We start from the raw sequence: 19174 nt of genomic DNA on the forward strand, positions 1-19174 counted from the left end.
CTGCATCACTGTAGACTCACCCACTGTGACCTGGACTGGCAAGTTACTATTTGGGTCCTTCTTTGGCCTTTATCCTTTTCTTTCATGGGTTACTTAAAGTATGAAATATTTCAAACCCCATTTGAATCTACTGTGTAGCAACTTCTTGTTCAAAGGACGTGCTTCATCCCCTGAGGAAAGGACCTGGAGGACACTCAACAAGCAGTAACAATTACTTGTGCACTCCAGAAGACAACAACCACTAAAGGAGAGGAGAGGGCACAAAGGATGCTATGGTGAGCCTGGGAGTGCCGTGGAATACCAGGCCTTCCTGACAAGCAGAGGGGAGAGTCCTTGACCCCTCAGTGGCACACCTTGACTGGAAGCTCTAATTGAGTCGTTCACTCACATTGCTAGAGCAGGTCAAAATCTTTCCAAGAAAAGTTTCTGTAGTCCAAAAATGTGGTTTGAAGACACAGCTATTTTTCATGGCAATGTCTTGAAATGCTCAAAACTTTGTGTTTTCTTCCAGAATTTCTTGTTTGTTTGCTTTGAAACTGTGCAGTAACTTACAGGTTCAAGTTTACCTTTTTTCCTAATATTTTTATACAAAAAACAAGGCAGGATTAAAAGAATAAAGGGATTTTATGGGAAAGGGGTCAAGAAAACTAACTTTTTTCATTTTTTTTTATTTCTCAACTATTTTTTTTTTACTATTGGGGAAAAAGGGGAAATATGTTTTAAAACTAGAGAAAGGGGAGACTTTATTAAGAAAAGTGAAATGAAATAAAATGAGAAATGGAAAAACTTTTTTTTAAAATATCCCCAGAGATATTTGGCATAAATTATAACTATCTTAGGAACCATATTCACTAGTGCAGCGTCTCATTTTCTTCAAGATATTAATCTTAATTTTCTTCAAAATATTAATCTTTCCTACAGCCCTGCTAAGCAGGTAAATGTTATAATTCCTAGTTTGCTGATGGATAAATGAGGCACAGAGGTGCCAAGAGACTTGCTCAAAGTACTACCAGAAATCATGTAGGTAGAAAAATTTGAACCAAGATTCCCAATTCTTTTCTGAGGCCCTAATCAACAGCAGGCAGTTCTTACTTTCTAGAAAAGATGGATGAATTGTAACAGTAGCCACCAGACTGAGCAAATATATATCCTCCTATCTGTCAGATGCAGTTTTCAGCACCAGGAGGTGAAAAAAAAAATGTAACCTGGAAACTCAGCACTCAGATTTTGGACACTACTGAGAGGCAGTAAACATGCCACTCCACTGCAACATAGGTAGAATGACTGTACTCCAAGTCAAGTGATATCAATCGAGACAAGATAGAATTCTAACTTTCTGTTACTGTATAGCAGATACGTCTGCTCCCTTCCTATGTAGGTATGTTATTAATATCATTATATCCTCTTAGAGCATATTATGTTCTATAAACCTTTGAGTGCTTCGCTGTGACACTAAGGCTAATAGGGATTAATGCTTATTACGACTTTACATTTTCAAGTCTTTATCTTTGTTCCATAAATATAGGTGTGTTAAATTTTGTACGAAAGAGCATGCTCCTGAAAGTTGAGTTTCTGAGCACTAGGGAAAAGCAGAAGCCTAATGCAGCCTATACATCATTTGTATTCCCAGAGACAAGGTGAAGGTATATTTCTAAGGGCATCTGCTCCTCGGGTTTTTAATAATTCTTGGCAGTCACAAAGAAAATATTTTCCAGTGTGGGAGTGCAGATGTGATACAGTGTAGATCCCATTTCCCTTATTGCCTCAACTGTATAAATATAAGGAATGAAATGCATAGGGGTAATGAATAGCAGATTGTCCAAGTATAAACTTATAAAATGTTTTCTTATGAAAAAAACACATAATAAAAGTCAGTTGCATAATGGAACTGAGCTGTCCATATGTTAGGGTACTGGTACACACCATGGTGTTTAATTCTCATTAACTTAACAAGTATTAAAAATATTAAACTGGTTTATTTTGGCACATCGGGTTTGTGTTTACACGCACCAGACTTTCGAATGAATTAAGTCCCATGTGTAATTCCCCGCAAATTCCAGCAGGGGGAGCCAAATACCAACCTACCCCCAGTTATGCCTTTCCTAATGATTTACAGCAGGAGGCGCCTGCTCATCAGTAAACCAGCCTCCACAGTCCCCACCCCCACCAGAAGTCTCATGGTAAGCCCTCCCCAACCCCCCACAAGCCATGGGGGACTGGCTGGTGTTGTGATGGTGTTGTGTTGCCAGAGCAGATGTGCGCCATGAACGTTTATTACAAAACTAACGGCGTAGTATTAGTACGGTGTGTGGCAGGTGGAGGTGTGGGGGGCACGAAATCCAAAAGTTGTTTGTTTTCTGGGTTTTAGGACTACATTTCTCAGCATTCCCTAGCTACCCAAGCTTGGAACAGTTTCCATGGGGATCCCTCACAGGGGCTGCTTCCCCCACTCTTCTTCCCTGCCTATGTGACACTGTGAATACCTGCAGCCTTGTGTGTTTGTGTAGCACAACATACTGTTTTGTGAAATGTTGGGGTGTTGTGAAATGTTGTTGAAATGGTGGGGTGTTGGTGGGGTTGGGCTTGGGGTTGAATATTGACTTCACCCCCTCCTCCAAACTTTCCCAGTACAATGATGCAGTAAATGGAGACCATATCTTTACTCCAAAAAGTGTTCTTTGCAGTTTTGTATGAAATTTGGGAATGAAGTGGCTGTAGGAAGATTTTGGTGCTGCCTCCCGATAACCTAGGCAAGAAAACCCCATTCTCTGCCCACCTCCTCACCCCCTGTCCACACACACATATAAACTGGACTCCTGCAGGCTGCTCATGCCACTCACTCCCCATCTACCCCCCACCTCCCTCTGGCCAGTGAGGAGTCTAATTAACCCTTTTGGAGGACATAATCCAGGCTGACTAGGTGGTGTTGCATAATAAGTTGCTCTCCACCCCCCCCCCCGAACCAATGCCAGCAATAGCCCCCTACCCCAGTTCACCTCCCCCCATGCCCTGCTCATCCTCCACCCCATCCCCTCCCCACACACACCCCTGCAGACAAACATAGATGTTTGTTTTATAAATAGTAAAATAATTTATTTTATTCAAGAACAACCATTACTGGTGTTGGCAGCATCCATAACGTGCTGCCAGGCAATCCCGCACAAGGACTGCGCAACTAGCTTCCCCTTATGGATGTGCCCCATTCCCTGCACTGCTGCCCATCCACATCTCTGACTGGCCACTGCCTGTTGTGCTTCGTCAGCCCATGACTGGCTGAAAACCTCTCTGGAGGGCTCACAGAAGTATGCAGGCTACTACTATACAGGCCATAATGTTTTCTGGCTCCAGCTCTAACTGGCAATTAAGCGCCCTCCATTGTCGTTTCAGCCAGCCAAATGCACATTCAACAGCCACCCTTCATTTGCTTCAATAAAAGTTGAAAACCAGCTTCTGCGGATCTATAACATTCCCTCCATAAGGTTGCATGAGCCAGGGCTTGAGGGGGTCAGCAGCGTCCATTATAATAAGTGGGGAACAGCAACACCACGGATCACTGCTTCCGAGACTCTGGGTGCATAGTGTCCTGTCTCCATGAGACCAGGCAGTGGAGAGTTTCTGAACACGCATGTGTCATGCATGCTGCCAGCCTACCGGATACAAATGTTCATGAACCAGCCCTGGTGGTCCATCATGGCTTGCAGGATCACAGGAGCAAATCCTTTCCTGTTTGTGAATGACCTCCCCCTCCCTGAAGGGGACTGCACTGGGATGTAAGTGTTGTCTAAAGCCCCAATGCAGTTAAGGAACCCCATGACTTTGAAGCCATCTATGACTCCCTGAGGATTCCCAAGGCAAATATAGTTGTTTGCCACAAGTATGCAGATTGTTTGCCCTGTGTGAGGAACCCACAAGCCTAAAGGACAAGCAACAATTAAAAATCTTTATCTGCCCAGGGAATAAAAATACTGACACCTCCCTCTGTCCACCCCCACCCCCATTGCCATTTGGGTGTTTGAGGATGCCAGGCCTTCCTAGGCATAGTCATAGGGTTTAGGTAAAGAAGACATGCCTTTTGTGAGGTTTTAAAATCCTCTCATGTTATGCTTTTCCCCTCTGTTAAGATTAAACACTTCTTTGGTTCAGGAATGGTGTTTGGATCATTCCATTCTCTGCTGGACTCAAGCACCTGAAGAGAATAACACCAAAAAATGCAGTGTTTCATAGGAAAAAAAATTTCAGTCCTCATGAGGCTTTACAGCAATTCAGGTGGATGGAGAAATTAAAGTAGATTTGAAATAGAACATTTCATTTATATTATCCTGGTGGACATTTTTTTCAAAAATTGATCTTTTCCCCTATAACATTGGTTTTGTTACAGCTCTTTTTCCATAGAAAAAAATGGAACATTTGAAATTTTCCAGACCCTGAGAATAGCTTTGCCCAGTAGTTTGCAGTCCCTTAAAGGGTCCTGAATTAAAAGATGCCCACCATTATATGAACATTTGACTATCTTCATTATCTGCAATGTTACTTGCTGACCCAAAATTTAGTTAGCACAGCCCTCTCACCCCAACTTTTATAGCAGCCATCCTTCCAAAATGGGATAATTGGGAGATTTTGCAAGGACATTTCCAAAGACAAGGGTTTTTTTTAAGTGTTATACGATAAAGCCACACAACGTGAGAGTTCTGGGAAGAGTTTAGTCTAAAGCTGGACTCCACTCAAAGGCATGAATCCTAGAGTTACTGTTATATCTTCTATCACATGGCCGGGATCTTTCTTGGCACCACAAGCTGTTGCTACACCTGGTTGGCGCAGGAAGCACACCTGATCCAGGGAGAGGCCCTGTCCTTTCTGTATCAGCGCTGAACCATATCATTCTATCCCTATCCAGGTTAATGTTATGGGGCATTTATACAGGTGATCCAGCAAGCAGGAAGGGGGGGAGGGGCACTTTAATTAGACTGGCTCTGAGAGCTGATCTAATTAAAGCAGCTGGAGCATCACATTTATCTATGTCTCTGCACTGAAAAATGCCTGTGGGGGCACTTTAGCTATAGCTCATAGAATAAGATTTAGTTAAAGTGCCTCCACCACCATTTTTCATCACGGGGGTGCCAATACAAGTGATACTGGAGTCTGCTGGAATCGAATCTGCTCAAGCTGGCTGCAATTACAACATATCAGAGCCGTTTCAGTGCATGTGTATTGTATTGGGTAAGAGTTGATTAATTTGTTCAACTCAATATCAGGTTTAATAAAACTCTTCATACCTGCAAGTACATGGCCTGGTGGTGCCATTTCACTGGACTGTGTGTGCTGTTTTTCTTTTTTTTTTTCTACATCAGTAGAAACCTTCTGGCATGATTGTAGTCCCTCATTACCTTACAACTGAATGAACAAAAACAAGCACCAAAACATTCTTGAACATTAGCAAACGCACACATCCACACAAGCAGAAACTTCAGAACAGTGCAGCCAGACCTGTTGACAGCTAGCAAGGACATTTTTTTTCACTTTTAAACAAAGTGAAAACTGGAAAGCTAAAGTGCAAACTGAAACCTCAGTTGAAATGCAACTCAGCAAACTGAAGCTCAGAACAGAAATGCAGGGAGGTTTACTGATGGTAATACCCGCTGCTCCTGTCATCTTTTTTTACTTTTCATTCCCCTCCCATTATCTCCTTTTCCTCTGCTGTCCTGCTGTGCAGGTGTCAAGTGGGAGATGATTGTTTGCCTCCCTATAAGTGTCAGAGCTGCTCAGGAGATTCATCAACAGTTTTACTTCCTAAACTGTCTGCTGGTTATGATAGTACACTAGACAGGTTGGAAGAGCAGGGGGTTCAAGAGGTCCTTGTACCTAATTAACAGGGATCCTGGTTTTCCCTGATAAAAAATACCAAATTCTCTGCAAAAAAACCCAAAATATGTGATTAAAATTAAAGCCCTCCCCCACACCCTCACCCTGGCCCTGCAGGTGCCCTTCACTCCCCACCCACATCCACCACAGCCTTGCGGAGGGGATCCGCTACCAGAGCTATGGACCCAGGTCCGCAGCTCCCTGCCCGCCTTCCCCATCTGCTGAGGGCTCAGGCAGAGTGGCTCCCCACTGCTGTGTGCACTCCCACAGGGCAGGAGGGATCCACGCTCCCCCACTCTGTACCAGAGGTAGGTGCAGGCTGAGGCTGCTGCACAGCCAGGTGGGGCTTTGGGCTTGGGGCTGCAATGTGAGGCTGCAGGGCCCCAGCAGGAAGCAGGACGGGGATTTGGGTGGCTTGTCTGCAGGAGGGGGAGGGCCAACTCCCTCCTGCCACATGCAGTCCAGGGGGGCAGGAGGGACCCTTGCCCCTCAGAACTGTACCCAGGGCAGGCACAGGTTGTCGGCTTGAGCTCCCGCCCTGCTTCCCTCCCCCAGGGCCTCCTCAGCCCAGAGGGTATGACCCACTGCGGCTGGGGACAACAGGACCGTGTGGGGATTCCTTGCTGTTGCGAGCTGCCCCCCCCCCCCACACTGCCCTGGCAATGCACCTCCAGTGCCTGCTACTCTTCCCTACTGCCTTGCTTCCCTCCCCCACAACCTAGCACAGCAGGGAGCAGAGAAGCCACACATAAAACCTCCTTGCCACTTTTCACCCACCTGCTGCCCCAACGATGTGCCTCCTGCACACAGGGCTGCAGTGAGGGCAGCGGCATGGGGCTGCACCCCTCAAAGCAATGGCAGGCACTGGAGGCACATTGCCAGGGCAGCAGGGGTGCAAGGGGAGGAATCCTTGAGCAGCCCCGCTGTCCCCAGCTGCACCAGATCATGCCCGCTGGGCTGGGGAGGCCCTGGGGGAGGGAAGCAGGGCAAGAGCTTGAGCCTGAAGCCTGTACCTGCCGCAAGTACAGATCTGGGGGGTGCAGGTGCTCCCTACCCCCCAGGAGTGCATGCAGCAGTAAGAAGCCTGCCCTCCTCCTCTCCCATATGAGCCACCGGTGGCCCCATCCTGCTCCCTGCTGGGGCCCTACAGCCTCATATTCCGGCCCTGGGCCCCAAGCTCCACCCATCTGGGCAGCAGCCCCCTCCCTGCCCAGTTCCCTCCCTACAGGGGCCTTAATCCCCCTCTCCCTCTGCACTTACCTGCTGGAGCTTCTCTGCAGGCTGCTTGGGGCCATGTGCACGTCTATGTACATGGTGGCCCATCTTTCCACCTTCCTCCCACTCCCTCCCAGGGAGCTTGTTGCAAAATGGAAAAATTCACAGGTAAAATGAAAAAATGGTAAAATGAGAAATCCACGTTTGCTTTTGATAAAAGGCAAAATCCATGGTTTAGGGTCCCCTCCCCTCTGAAGCTCTGCAACAGATACAAACCTCTTGCAGCCCCAGTAGAGCCTGCAGAGCTGCCCAGCTCCTGCAAATAAGGGAGGAACACACAGCTACCATCCCTGCTCTCCCTAAGATGAAATGCAGAGTGGTTGTTGTGGGAGACTCCCTCCTGAGGAGGACTGAGGGAGCAATCTGCCACCCCGATCCCCTTGCCAGGGAGGTCTGCTGCCTCCTGGGAGCCCATATCTGGGTCATAGCAGAGAGGATCCCAAAGCTTATCCTCCCCTTCGACATGGCTGTGTCATGAGTGGCTACAGGGCTTTGGGAGTGTGACTTAGGGGGTTGGGGGCACAGGTGGTCTTTTCCTCGATCCTCCTGGTTTTGGGTCATGGGCTGAGGAGGGAGAGGAAGATTGAGGTAGTCAACTGAAGACTGTGGCACTGGTGTCACCATGAAGGTTTTGGCTTCCATGATCACAGTCCGCTCTTTGGTAAGAGAGGCATTGGTCTGCTGGGAAGAGACAGCCTCCACCTCACTTCACTGGGCAGGAACCTCTTCTCAGCCAGAATGGCTGACCTGCTTGACCTGGCTTTAAACTAAGCCTGCCAGGGGATGGGTGGACAACCGCCAAAGCAAGCCCACTGAGCAACTTCTGCAAAACCAGCAGGTTAAGACACTCAAGGGAATCCACCCCCACCCCAGCTCTGGAACCATGTCCTCCTGGGAGTCCAAGGAAGCCTAGGGCTTCCAATGGGTCACTTACATGCCTGTACACCAATGCCAGGATCTTAGGGAACAAACAGGAGAAATTAGTCCTCCTGCTAAACAAGAATGCCTATGACCTCATAGGGATAACGGAGACCTGGTGGGACTCCACCTATGACTGGACCACAGGTGTAGATGGCTATACCTTGTACAGGAGATATCACATAGACAAAAACGGTGGGGGTGTAGCTCTCTATGTCAAGGAAAGCTATACGTCTCTGCAAGCCGATATTGGCATCCAGGGTGGATGACTGGAGACCCCCTGTGTTCAAATAAGTGGAGAATGTGGCACAGGGGGCACAAAGGTAGAAGTCTACTGCAGACCTCCTAATCAGGAACAAAAGCTTGACCAAGAATTCACCAAGGAACTGACTGAGGCTGAATGGTCGTCATGGGAGACTACAGCTACCTGAACATCTCATGGGAAGAGTACTTGGCCAAATCCAAACAGTCACAAACCTTCCTCACATGTGTGGACAAGCTCTATCTGACTCAAGAAGTCTGTGCACAGGCAAGAGGTAAAGCGCTGCTTGACCTGGTACTGGCTAAGGGTGATGATCTAGTCAGCGATCTAAGAATCGAAGGAAAGCTGGGAAACAGTGACCACAAGCTGATCATTATCACTAGCCAATACAAATCTGGCAAGTCAGTCAGCAATGCAGAAGTCCTCAACTTTAGGAAAGCTAACTTTGATAAGCTCAGGAGGCTTGTTGCTGAAGTCCTAAGGGACCATGGGAGGGGAGTTCAGGATGAGTGGTTGCTCCTTAAGGGAGCAATCCTGAAAGCACTAGTGATGTCTATCCCATCTCAGAGGAAAGGTAGCAAAAGGGCACAACACCCCCCTTGGCTCTGCAGGGAACATGTGGACCTCCTGCATCTAAAAAGAGAGGCTTATAAAGGATGGAAGACTGGATCCACCTCAAAGGAGGAGTATTCAGTGTAGGCCATGTAAAGGAACATCTTGAGAGGCTGGGCACCTTCAAATCATCTGGTCCTGACAGTTTGCACTCCAGGGTACTTAAGTAGCTGGCAGGCATCAAGTGACACTCAGGTGAAGTGCCCAAAGATTGGAAAAAAGCCAGTTCTGTGCCTATCTTCAAGAAAAGGAAGAAAGTAGATCTGGGGAACTACAGGCCAATCAAACTGACCTCAATCCCTGAGAAGATCTTGGAAAAAAATATCAAAGAGGCTATTCTTGACAAACTGGCTGATGGTAACATCCTGACAGACAGCCAGCATGAGTTTGTTGCGGGTAGGTCTTGCCTGACCAATCTCATCGCCTTCTACAACCAGGTGACATATCATCTGGACAAGGGAGAAGAGACTGACATCATATATCTGGACTTTAAAAGTCTTTTTCTCCTCATGGAAAAATTACTCAACTGCGGCTTCGGCTACACCACAGTCTGATGGCTGGGGAATTGGCCCCGAGTTTGGACCCAGACAGTGTTAATTGATGGAAGTGAATCATCATGGTGCTCCATGACCAGTGGTGTCCCCCAAGGCTCTGTCCTTGGACCTATACTCTAACATCTTCATTAATGATGTGGACATTGGTGTTAAAAGTGGAGTGGCCAAGTTCACTGATGACACCAAAGTTTAGAGTAAAGTGTCCACACATGAGGATAGGCTGATGATCCAACCCGACCTTGACAGGCTTAGAAAATGGGCAGATAAAAACCTGATTACATTTAATACAGAAAAATGCAAGGTACTCCACCTTGGTAAAAAAAACCAACCCTCATCATGTTTATAGGATCAGCAGTGCTACATTTGCTCACACCATGGCCAAAAAGGACTTGGGGGTCATGACTGACCACAAGATTAATATGAGCCACCAATGCAGTGTCACTGCTGTTAAAACGAACAGAACTCTGGCTTGCATCTATAGATGCTTCTCAAGCAAATCTCAGGATGTCATCCTCCTGCTGTGCTTGGCCTTGGTGAGGCCACAACTGGAGTACTGCATCCAGTTTTGGGCTCCACAATTTAAAAGGGATGTGGAGAAGCTTGAGAGAGTCCAGAGGAGAGCCACGTGCATGATCAGAGGGCAAGAGAACAGGCATTATGATGAGAAGCTGTGAGCCATGGGACTCTTCAACTTGGAAAAGCACAGGCTCAGGGGTGACTTAGTGGCTGCCTTTAAGTATATAAGGGGTGTACATCAGGATCTGGGGGAACACCTGTCCACCAGAGCAACCCAAGGGATGACAAGATCCAAATGTCACAAACTCCTCCAAGATCATTTTAGGCTGGACATAAGGAAAAAATTATTTACTGTCTGAGCCCCCAAGGCCTGAAATAGACTGCCTCCAGAGGTGGTGCAAGCATCTACTCTGGACTCTTTTAAGAAACATTTGGATGCCTATCTTGCTGGGATCCTTTGACCCTAGCTCACTTCCTGCCCCTGGGGCAGGGGGCTGGACTCAATGATCTTCTGAGGTCCTTTCCAGCCTTAATGTCTATGAAATCTATGAAATTCCACAGCTCCTTTTAGGTTTTTTGTCCGTTTATTTTAATGTTCACTAACTTTGAAAGGATAGAAACTTGTCTGCCCAAGGTACATTTTTGAGTGGCTCTAATTTGTTTCAGGCTGGACAATATACTGAGGACATAAACATAATGAAGGTCCTGAAGGGTAAAGAAAGGTAGCATTCCAAATCAATGGAAGAGTATTCTGATCTATCCAAGGATTTGTAGGCATCTAGGCTAGGAACAGACATTCAGAAAACCTAAGCCTGGACTGATTCAACCTGACTAGGCTGAACCAGTTTGTAACTGTGCAGACATCCCCTTTAGACTGGAGAAATGCAGGGACATGCCTGCAGTGGCTAAGTCTAGAACGTGGGGGGTGCTAGAGCTACCCTCCCTTCCCTTCCACCGTACTGAGCTGAGGCAGGGCATGGCCCAGATGCTCTGATTAGGGAGGGTTCCCCACCCCCCACCAGCCCAGCAGGGAGTTGATAACACAGTGTTTATCAGCCTGATGAAAAAACAAAATCCTCTCTCATTAGTTCAAGTTCTTCTTAAAAAACTTTTTCCGAGGAAGGAATGGAAGGACATTACCAGTTGAGCTTTTGATTAGCTCCAAAAGCCTTAAGTGGACACTGTCCTATCTGCCTCACACAGACATCTCTCAGCATTAGCTAGCATAACACATGCTAGCTACAGTCATTGTGGAAGAGGGGAGGAGGGAATCCCTGCCTGAGCAGCGAGCAACAGCTGGGTGGGGGGTGAGAGGGGGCAGGGCAGAGGAAACCAGGCAGAGCTGCTGTGCCTGCTGTCTCTACCAGACCTCCAGCCAGGGAGCAGAGGGGAGGGGCCATTTTAGCTGTCTGGACCAGAGAGCCCCGCCAGAGCTGCAAAGCATCTGGAATGCTGGGGGACTCTGGTTTAATTAAGTCAGGACAGCACCTAAATTAATGGCACGGTCTAGTTGGTTACAAGAGGGGACAAGCAGTTTGCTTTACTGAGTGAGCTAATAAAGCAACTATAATTCATACTTAAATGACAGTTTTGCAAGAAAGGACTCAGAATACATTGATAAACTGTGGACTGCCACCCCTCATCCCTGACCTCCAACCCCACAGAGAGGAGAAATGAAAACTAAACAATTTGGACTTTGTCATTGAGAGCTGCAGTGATTTCTTTCTGCAGAAACTGTAAACACACAATAGAACCCTTGCCAAGAGGCATCAGGGATGGCTGCCACCCCCACACCATTACTAGGGCAGCTTCAATAGAAATAAACTTGCAAGGACTGATGACTTTTATCATTAACAAATGCTGTAAAATCAAGAGGCCATGCAGTTCCCAGGAAAAGCCACAACTTCATTCTCATCTGAATTCTTTGAAACTGCAATCCATGAACAATATGCTTAAACAGTTTGTGGCACTGCATTAGACAAAGTATCAAAACTGATAAGGCAGTACTAGGAGACATTTGGCGCTGCATTTAGAGATTTTTTTCTCCACTCTATGGCCACCTTGGGACACCCATAACATAGTGGAGAGAAGGGCTGGGAGGGGGAGAAAAGGAGCTCCTGTGTAAACCCCTTACATAGTTCCTGCTCTTAAACAAAGGCATTTATATTATGGGGAACAGAAAATCCCCCCACACTATTCATCCATTGGCCATTCACCAACAAACCCTTCCCCCTGTACTCAAATACTGCCTTGAAGGCAAGAGCAAACATGGCAGGCAGCACTTCTTTGGCCAAGACTCCAGTTGCTCAAGTTTCATCTCCATAGGGCTGTCGTCAGGCTCAGCACTGAATAGGTTGTCAGAAAATCCATTCCTTCTTTCTCTCTTTCAGTAATGATTGCAGAAAAAATGATTGACTGATTAATGAATGAGTGATTTGGTGAAAATATTATTTTTCTTTTTCACGTTTCCTTTCCTCAGTTTTTCATTTCAATTTTGACAAATTAAAAATAAAAGCAAGCTTTTGTTTCAGATTTAAATTACTCTTTCCCCGTTTTTCTCATTTTGAATGGTTTTGCACTTAATGTTTTTCTACTTCTGGTTTCTCTTCTCCCCTTTTCCATGAGAAAATGGAACAAGGAAAGAGGAATTTTTTTAAGGAAAAAAAAGGGCTGGGAAATCTAAATACATTTTTTGAATCTGGAAAAAAAATGAGTTTGATTAAAACAATTCTATCAGCATATAACAAATAAATGAAAAATCTTGCAATTTTATTTTTAAAAAATTATAATTAAAAATTATTTTCCTCAACTTTTTTCCACAAAGCTTAAATTTAAAATTTTAAGCAGCTTTACTTTCAGCAGATGCTGTTACTCCCTGACATGCATTTTGGGAAGCAGTGAGATTTCCAGCTCTCATGGTTTACTTTGTTATGAATTACAAGCTCTGCATGGTTTAATGTTACTTATTTTGTCCATGTGCTCTCTGCCTTCTATTTTCTAACAAACACTGAACATATGGTTGGTCTCAGGAAAAAAACCACTCCTTGTGTCCTGGAGCAGGAAAGCCTGTGGTGAGGTGTTCCTTGGGCCCCAAGAGCTGGAATCCTGCTGAAGAATACATGCCAAAGTCTGAACAGTTAGGATGGCAAGATGAAAGCTAAAGATAATCTAATTTAATTCACATGCAGACATGTTCAAAAAGTTGAGATTTTAAAGTCCTGAGGAACTAGTAAAACACAGTCACTGAAAAGTCCAAGGGAAGCTACTGACCCATGTTCTGATCTTGGTCACGTGGCATAAATACAGAGTAACACCCCTGACTTTAATAGAGAATTCTGGGATTAAAGCTAATGAACCTTATATCAAGCAGAGCCTGTGATGGGCTCAGTCCTCTGGCCCGTACTATTCAACATCTTCATCAGTGACTTGGACGAGGGGGTAAATAGCACCCTGTTCAAATTTGCTGACGACACTAAGATGTAAGGGGATGTGGGCACACTAGAAGTAAGTAATAGGTGATAATTGGACCTAGACAGGTTACAGGAGTGGGCAGAGCAGAATAGGACGGGATTTAACACTGACAAGTGCAAGGTGATGCACCTGGAGAGGAAGAACCAGCAGCATACCTACAGGCCAGGGAACTCCCTTCTCATCAGTACAGAGGCAGAAAAGGGTCTTGGAGTCATCATTGATGCCAAGATGAACATGGGCCGGCAGTGTGGGGATGCAGTCAGGAAGGCCAACTGCACCTTGTCATGCATCCACAGATGCATCTCAAGCAGGTCCAAGGAGATGATCCTCCCCCTCTATGTGGCACTGGTCAGGCTGCAGCTGGGGTACTGCATCCAGTTCTGGGCACCGCACTTCAAGAGGGATGTGGACAACATGGAGAGGGTCCAGAGGAGGCCACTCGCATGATCAGGGGGCAGCAGGGCAGGCCCTACGAGGATGGGCTACAGGACCTGAACCTGTTAAGCCTCCACAAGAGAAGGCTTAAGGGGGATCTAGTAGCCTGTTACAAACTAGTCAGAGGAGACCAGAAGGCATTGGGGGAGTCCCTGTTCCCACGAGCACTACCAGGAGTGATTAGAAATAACGCTCACAAGCTGGCAGAGGGTAGATTTAGACTAGATATCAGGAGGCTCTACTTCATGGTCAGGGCAGCTACGATCTGGAACCAACTTCCAAGTGAAGAGGTGCTGGCTCCTACCCTGGGCGTCTTTAAGCGGAGGCTGGACAAACCCCTTGCTGGGGTCGTTTGACCCCAGTACTTTTTCCTGCCAGGGCAGGGGTTGGGCTTGATGATCTGCTCAGGTCCCTTCCGACCCTACCAACTATGAAACTATGAAACTATAGCCATTACCAGGCAAAAGACTGATCTCCAGGAATTAGGCAGAAACATTTAAGGCCTGATTCTTGGTGTCACTGAGACTAGTGTAAACGAGGACTAATATGAAGCCATAAGTATAAAGCTTAAATGAATGCAAAATCCATCCCTCAGTCTGCATTGTTGCACAGGGATTTCAGAGTATGATATTTTTGAGCTTTGAACATGCCTATTTTTTCCCTTGATCATTATTCTGCACTTCCTGACTTTGTCTGCAGTTTAAAGCAGAAATGCAAAAAATACTACCCCAAAAGGCTATTTTGGTATCATTTCCAAGCTGAACTAGCATAGATCTTTTTAAAAGAAAGATCATTTCCCCTAAAGATGTAAACCTTACTTACTGTCCAAAGAAAATTTGAGGTATTAAGCTTTTCATACTCTCCACATCTAGATAACACACATGTATATCTAACTCTATTTTTTACTTTAGAGTGCTGCCAGCAACATCTAGCATTGCATCTAAACCTTTAGCTCCGAACCAAATCTCTGACCTTTGAAATTTCAGAGTTCACTAATACACAACAACCATTGTGACAGTGGCTGAACCAAGGGGATGCAAGTGAAAAGGTGCTGAAGGGTTTGCTCAGGGCTTGCAAGCCTGAAGGTCTGCTTCTGAAGGGGGTTGATACTGGGAAAAGTACTTCTGAGAGGACTACTGGCAGAAGAATTGTTGCTGAGTGAGCTGCTACTCAGGGCAGAGAAGCCATAAATTACTGAATACCCAGGATTGCCTGGTATCTATACTAAAGCAGCAGGGTTTGTGCAAACCAGTTCCTCTCCCCACTCTTTAGTTCCCTGGGTGCAGGGATTCACTGGGAGGGAATCAGGGAAGGGGGTTCTCTGGGACAGCTAAAGAAAGTAGCAGGGAATCTTGGCTTTGTGGGAGCTCCAGCAGAGAGAACAATAAAGTACAGCCAAGAAGGGGCACTCCAGGTGCCAAACACAGGGGAGATGCCTTGGGGAAGCATTTGGGGCTGGTGTGATTGTTCGCAGGCATCCAGGAAAGATTGGAAAGGTAAAGAAACCCCTGTCTCAGGAGCAGCTGCACCCAAGGGCTTGACAAATGACTCCATCGTCTGACCAGATAACAGCATTGCCACATCTCTTTTGAGGCAGTGAGCACAGCTCCACAGGGACTCAACTGCAACCATCTCACAACTGATTGCTTTGCTGTGGGCAGAGTGATTCTGGGGGGATCCGGCTGATTAGGTATATATATGAGAGGTGTGTGAAGCTATGATTGTCAATTCAATTTGGAGAATATTTGGCCTGATCTGGTGGCCAAATCATCGAATCTAAATCAAATCAGGAGGCCCATTAAAAGCTCTGAATTAATTCGAAGCATCCGAATTAATTCGGAAAAGATTTGGCAATTCAGAGATTCAGAAGGTGGTCTTGCAGGGAGGAAAGACTGCTCTGATATTGACATCTGTAGCAGGCCAGGGACTGTGATTTTTCCCTGAGTTCCCTTCCAATCACAGTGGTCTGGGGGAGGGACATAGAAACAGCATTTAAGGCTCTGTGTGAAACCTTTCTCTGCCTTTTGTGAGCTGTCTTTCTGGAAGCAACAGTGTGTCAAAGGTACTGGCTGCAGTGGCTAGCTTCCTAGTCAGTCTCTTGCTAGTCTCTCTTCTTGGAAAGGATTGGATACGCCTTACTAATTACCCTTGCCTAGAATCCTTCTACTTATCCCTATCCAATCCATTCCTTTCAACTTATTCTTCCCTCAAAATCCTCTTTAAACATTTAGACATTAAATACCAGATCCTGCTCTGGGAAGATAACTGAGCCAGGGTTGCCTGTGTGTGGGGCTTGCTTAGTGTTGTTTGGTGGGTTGTGAGCTTAAGCATGTGCTCTGAGTAGCAGAGAGGGGTGATTGCTGATTGATTGCTGCCTGGGTGTTGCAAAAGGCACTAAAAAAGGGCCCTTAAAAAAGGGGCCTAACCAGGTCTGGCCCAGGAGAGGTATATAAGGAGACACTGTAAGTCAGGGGTTTTCAACCAGGATGGCCTCAGGGGGCTCTCAGCAGCACATGATGCCACTGGCACTTCCACCACTTTCCACCACTGATGATTAACTGATGGGGGACACCCGCCCCTCACTCGCCCATCAGCCACCAGGGGACTCCTGCCTTCTTGACCAGCTATCCGGAGTACGCTGATCCAAAAAGGTAGAAAATGCCTACTCTAAATGACCAGGGAGAGCAAACAGGGAAGTTTGCCACCCCATTCTTTGAAGGGAAACCTGTAAGATAAGATTTTTCTCTCTTTCTCTTTTTTATATGAAATTAAGACCAACTAACCTATGTAGTTTTATTTTAAGCAGCTAAAACTCAGCAGATAGACCAAAACTTAAGCCTCTTATTCAACTAGAGTCCAGAGCGAAGGGTAGTTTGCTAGGGAATTTGCTTGAAAACTCTCTCACATTCCTTCATTGTAAGCTTGCTGAGAGGAAAGAGGTTTACAGGTAAAAAGGAACCATTCAGGCTCAAGAAACATGTGCTAGGGAAAGAGAGGCAGAAAGTGTGAGGCAGCAGATCAGAAGCCCCAGAGAGATGTCTGGAGGATGTCACAATACCAGAGCCACTGCCACTTCCAGCTCTTCCTCTGCTTCTGCCTGTCAGGTGTCTGTCCAGGCAGGACTACTCACCGTCAAGACTTCCATCCAGGTCCCAGTTATCTTTGAAAACTCGTGATGATCAGGGGATGTCCCAGATGATTGGAAAAGGGCATGTTTAACAAAAGGAAAAATAATCAAAAGGGAGGATCCAAGGAACTACAGACCAGTCATCCTCACCCCAGTTCCTGGAAAAATCATGGAGCAGGTCCTCAAAGAATCCATTTCTAAGCATTTGGAGGAGAAGTAGGTTATCAGGAACAGTTATCATGGATTCACTAAGGGCAAGTCATGCCTGCCCAACTTGATTGCTTTTTATGAAGAGATGACTGGCTCTATGGATGCAGGGAAAACAGTGGATATGCTATACTTTGGCAAGGCTTTTGATATGGTCTCCCACAGTATTGCAAGCAAACTGAGGAAGTATGGGTTGAATGAATGAACTGTAAAGTGGATAGAAACCTGACTGCATTATCAGGCTCAACAGGCAACGATCAATGGCCCAAGGTCTAGTTGCCAGCTGGTATCAAGGGGAGTGCCCCATGGGTCAGTCCTCGGGCTGGTTTTGTTCTGTATCTTCATTAACAGAAGATGGAATGGATTGCATCCTAAGTAAGTTTGTGGATGACACCAAACTGGGCGGTGTAGTATACGCTGGAGGGTAGGACTAGGATTCAAAGTGACCTAGACAAATTGAAGGATTAGGCCAAAAGGACTGTCCTGACATTCAAGAAGAATTGCAAAGTCCTGCACTTAGAACGGAACAATCCCATGCACTGGTACAGGCTGGGGCTGACTGGCTGAGCAGCAGCTCTGCAGAAAAGGACCTGGGGACTATAGGGGACAATAAGATGAATACGAGTCAGCAGTGTGCCCTTGCTGCCAAGAAGACTAACAGCATACTGGGCTGTATTAGTAGGAGCACTGCCAGCAGATCACGGGAAGTAATTATTCCCATGTATTATGCACTGATGTGGCCACACCTGCAGTACCTTGTCCAGTCTTGGGCCTCCCCACTACAGAAAGAATCTGGATGAGTTGAAGACAGTCCAGTGGAGGGCAATGAAAATGGTTCAGGGGCTGCGGCACAAGACTTCTGAGGAGAGGTTAAGGAAATTGGGTTTATTTAGTCTGCAGAAGAGAAGACGGGGAGGGTGGGATTTGATAGTAGCCTTTAACTACCAAAAAGAATTGAGTTAGATTGTTCCTGGTGGTTGCAAATGACAGAACAAGGAACAATGGTTTCAAGCTGCAGTAAGGGAAGTTTAGGTTGAATATTAGGAAGAACTTTCTTACTAGGAGGGTGGTGAAGTACTAGAACAGGTTACCTAGACAGGTGGTAGAATTTCCATCCTTGGATATTTTTAAGGCCCAGCTCAAAAAAGCTCAGGTTGGAATGATCTAGTTGGGGATGGTGCTGTTTTGAGCAGGTGATTGAACTAGATGACCTCCAGAGGTCACTTCCAACCCTAATTTTCTATGATTCTATGATGTGGATGCTGCCTTAGAAGGGAAGGTGCCCTGGGTACTAGGCTAGGACCTCCCTCTCAGCCAAACAGAATTTTTCCACTTATGTTTACCCAAAGAATATGAAATGTAAGAAGCAGTGGATAAGCAGCTTAGGGCACTTTGCTAGGAAGGAGGAAATGCATCTTCAGCCTTGGTCCCCCAGGTGAGTGAGGGGGATAGACACTGGTCCTCCTGCTCCCTGGGAAAGCATCCTAACCACTAAGCTATTGGACAGGTAAGCCTCTGCACACTTCCACCAGAATTTTACTGCTATCAGGTAGCCACCCACAGCTGTTACATTTCACCAGAGGGGGAAATAGACTCCTAAACTGTGTGTTTGCCAAAAGCTACCGTTACACAGTAGGCCTGTACAAAGTGGCTAATATTCTCTTCAGATTCAGACTTGGCCGATTTGGGGGACAGTGATTTGATTCAGTGATTCAAATCACTGCCCCAAATCAACTTGGCTGAATCTGATTTGAAGATTCGGCTACTGCTGAATCGGCTGAATCTCTGAATCGGACAGGCCCCATCCCCCGCCCACTCTCCCAGCCCTGTCAATGGTTGCCCCACCTGGCCCCAGCTCCCAGTTCTTTAAAAAAAAAAAGTCCAAACTCATTGGCTCCTTCCAGGCATGGGGGAGTGATCCCCACTACCTCCCCACTG

The sequence above is a fragment of the Crocodylus siamensis genome, chromosome 7, assembly GCF_052110815.1.
Source record: "Crocodylus siamensis isolate JL-2025a chromosome 7, ASM5211081v1, whole genome shotgun sequence".
Taxonomy (NCBI): domain Eukaryota; kingdom Metazoa; phylum Chordata; order Crocodylia; family Crocodylidae; genus Crocodylus; species Crocodylus siamensis.